Consider the following 3,254-nt stretch of genomic DNA (forward strand, 5'->3'; position numbering starts at 1 on the left):
GTCAGAGCATAGAAAACTACTCGTAAGTAGATAACAACTCGCAGGCGAAAACGACACCTCGGATACGCCGTAACGTGTCTTGCACGTTCGCACGGACTCCGATTAGCGTACGAGCGAGAAGAATCTCTCTCTACGAAAACACACACACACACGTCAAAAAAAATAAATAAATAAAAATAAAAATAGAACCCACGTATTTCCTAAATCATTTTTGTCCCCAGCACGTACTGGTGTATAGGCACGTGATTTGTGAAAACGCGCGCATCTAAAAAAAGAAAGGATTTCGCAGTCGTGTCGGATTTGAATCCACCGCGACCACGTCGAGAGCTAGACGAGACTCACAGGAATTGGCGACTCTATCGTTATCGTTATTGCGCTGTACCGACTAAATTAAATTAGTCCGTCGAATGTCGGCGATAAGAGAGTATATCGATGCCGTGCCGGCCTAAATTAGATCGGAGGTAATTGAAGTTTTGCGAGAGATAGAGGGAGGAAGGAGCGAAAGAGAGAGGCAACCGCGTGCGATCTCATGGACGTATTGGTTCCCCAATTTCCACGCGGCTGAAGTAGATATTGCGTGCTATCACATTCTAAACTATAAGTAGCGAACTTCACGTTCGATTTGATTCTGACAACTTCGTCATTTGATGCCTATGACAGGTAATTAGTTTATATTGTAGAAAGAAAGAGAGAGAGAGAAAGAGAAAGAGAGGAGGAGAGAGAGGGAAGGCAGAGGGAAGAGAGAGAGAGAGAGCTATGTCGTATATGTATAATAATTCTAAATTTTCGCCTTAAATATGTGGTGTGTGTATGCGTGTGTAATCATTATAAGTATATACACCACACTGTATGTATATCATTGTATAGAATACCTTTAATAAACCGATTGCGTGCGTGCACGTTTTGCATATATATGTATTATATAATGTATGTATATATATATATGCGCGTCTAATGATAAAAATTATATTACATACTTTTTTTCGGCCGATTCACGAACACTACTTGCATTTGAGATCTTTTACAAGAGTATTTTGTGGTCATTATAGTATTAGAGATATTATTACCGTATATCTATACGTTATGCATACTCTTTCTATACGCGATATCCCCCTTTTCGACGCTCAACGAGATCTCCTTCGAACGAAAGAAATCGGATTAACGTACGAAAAGACTCGTGTCTCTGCTAGCCGTTGCGATACGATAATTTTTAAATAAATTACCGATATTTTCGAGATAGTATTCGCGGATCGTAACTTATGGAAATTCAATCCAATGTCTTTGGTGGAATAAAAACTAAAGTACCTCTTTGACTAACGCTGTTTGTAGCTGTCGTGAACGAAAGAACATCCTACGTAATAATTCGTAATGAAATAACGTTGCGCTTAGCGCGAGGCCATTTAAATATCACCGATCTACGAACTACGAAATATCTACGAACGGAATTCCCCAATCTTTCGCCTCAATTATTTCGTTGATGACTCGTTTACGCCGAGGATGTCACTCAATAGATCACGAAAAGGAAATTTGATTTTTACACAGCGCCACGTTAACGATAAAGTTTATTGATTGTCTCTACTTGTATCACCCTATATACGATAACCACCCTGCGCCTACTACAGTTAGTATAGCGCAGTTTTCACACCCCCCTCGTAATAATAATAATAATATCTAAATTTTGTTTATCTCTTGCGTCCTTTCTCTTCCAAATGCTCGAGATCTATGTATGTATGTATGTATGTATTTGTGCACACGCCGCGCAAAGAGCTTCCCATTTATCCAAGTTACTCTGGGAAATCGATTTCGACGAAGGGCCGGAATATAAATTGAGGAATTTCGAGATTTTCAAATAGATGGAGAATATCCGCGAAGACGTGACGATCGCGTTGGATGGATGAAAAAGTTCTTCGCGCCGCGTCGCGCCGTTAATTGCAGGAGAGCTATATTATAGTCGTAACCCTATAATATCATTTATCACCTATGCGTTACCGTAAGTTCTATCAATCAATCGTGTTTAAGTGGAGTAAGTTGAGTGAGAGGCACCATAGAGTGTGCTAGTACGCACGTACAGGCTAAAGCGTGTTTCATAGAGTATTTTTCTTACGTTTTCCTGTGCACTTTCTTCAAATATTTCGATGAAAGAAATGCACACTTATAATAAACTGGTAGTCAAAGACTGTAAGATCCAATGATACAAAACAACTGGGCTACAAAGAGAGTCGTGTAAAATCGTCGAAAATATATATATGTGTATGTGTGTGTGTATTCAACGACGATATTTGATTGTTCAACGACATTATCAAAATTGAAAAGGGTCCTTGAAAGAGAAATACAGCATTACGTTCCTTAAAAACTACAAATCGGCGAGACATTAATCAAAAGAAGAGGAGAATAGGTTGACGTTTTAATTTCCAAGAGACGTTTCTTACTCGAGTGAATGCGACTATTAAATTTCGATTATTAAATTTCCTCGAAAATCCTCGCTTGACTACCACTTTATTATAACTGACAGAGGTTGTGCTTGATTCAAGAACAATTGAGCATTCCACACGCACGATAAATTATATCACTTACAATAAACAAAGCTCGGAAGTTATCGTCTCTCACGGCCGGACTCTTCGTTCGGGCAGGATGATAACAGCCGAATTTTGCGTGTGACTTTTCATATCTAACGTCGGAAACACGAGAACACGAAAAACATTACGGTATAAAAACACGAAACGACCAGTCACTTATGAAACGAAGTAAAAAATGCAACATATAATTATCGGATATTACACTTGCGATCGACAGTACGTACGATCCATCGATATGATGAATTGATCGTCTCAAATCAAGCACTACGTCCATTGCAGCAGTAAAGCGTGGTGTTTTGGTTCACGAGAAAGTCTTGTAAAATATGTATATCTTGGACCCTACACCTATATATGTATATATATATAATGTCTTTTCATGTGATTAAAAATATTCTTAGAAGCCGCTCGATTTTAAGAAAGTCGCTAAAACTACCCTGACTGTATATATGTACATAATATATATAAGGTTATTTATATATATATATATATATATATATATATATATATATATATATATATATACACACATATACACACATATATACATACATATACATGTAAGCATATATACGTATATATATACATATGCTTGTGTGTGTGTATATATATATATATATTTATATGTATATATATATATATATATATATATATATATATATATATATATATATATATATA

The sequence above is a fragment of the Odontomachus brunneus genome, unplaced genomic scaffold (assembly GCF_010583005.1).
Source record: "Odontomachus brunneus isolate Ranch 3 - 2012 unplaced genomic scaffold, Obru_v1 Obru_scaffold_012, whole genome shotgun sequence".
NCBI classification, from domain to species: domain Eukaryota; kingdom Metazoa; phylum Arthropoda; class Insecta; order Hymenoptera; family Formicidae; genus Odontomachus; species Odontomachus brunneus.